Consider the following 947-nt stretch of genomic DNA (forward strand, 5'->3'; position numbering starts at 1 on the left):
CATTGATTGGGCTTAACTAATTAACAGCTTAATTAGTTAAAAAGTTAATTAGGTTAATTAAGTTAATTTTTTAACTAATTAATTAATTATTTTTTAAAAATATTTTTTATTATTAAAGGGCGTTGGGCCCACAAGTCATTGGCCCAGTGGGCTACCGGGTGGTGGATGCGGGCGCCTGGGCGTGGGCATCCGCCCGAACACGCACATGCGTGATGGATGGCGCCGGCGGAGGCCATGGCTTCGACGAGGAGCTGGCGAGGGCGGTCCCCGGCGGGGGCTCTGGCGGTGGCGGGGCTAGCAGGGGCACGACCGTCGGAGGCGGTGGAGGTAGGCGCCCACAGTGGAGCAAGGCGGGGCGGCGGCGTGAGGTAGGACAGGGGCGCCCGGCGGGAGGCAACATGGGTGGAGCAGCAGAGGAGGCTACGGCGACGCGAGCCACGGCAGGTGCGAGCGCTCCGGTGAGGAGGCCGCGGTTCCGAGGCAGCAGCGGGTCGCGGCGAGCTGCAGGGGGAACGGCGCCGCGGGGTGTGGCAGGGCACGGCGATGGCGGTAGGGAACAGCGGCAGGGGGAGGCCACGGTGGAGCGAGCTCCGGGCGCGGGTCGAGGCGCAGGTGAGGCGCGTATTCGCCGCGGCGAGCGCGGCACAGGCGTGTGGTGACTAGGAAGGACGGGGATAGAGGGGCGCGTGCTCACGGTGGCCGTAGGGGAAAGGCAGCGGGCTCGACGGAGGCCTTCGGGGAGGAGATGAGGAGGCGAACGCCGTCGACAGGCGGGGTTGGTGAGGGGGAGGTCCGGCGTCGGCGTAGGGCGTCGGGGGCGTCGATTGCCCCCGATCGGATCCTTACAGGAGGGGGATTGAGGAGGCGGGCGACGGCGGGGCAGCGCCGGGCGGCGTCGGCGAGGTGGCGGCGGGGGCATGCCGGGGCGTCGGGCGACCAAGGCGTCG

The sequence above is a fragment of the Triticum dicoccoides genome, chromosome 7A, assembly GCF_002162155.2.
Source record: "Triticum dicoccoides isolate Atlit2015 ecotype Zavitan chromosome 7A, WEW_v2.0, whole genome shotgun sequence".
NCBI lineage: Eukaryota > Viridiplantae > Streptophyta > Magnoliopsida > Poales > Poaceae > Triticum > Triticum dicoccoides.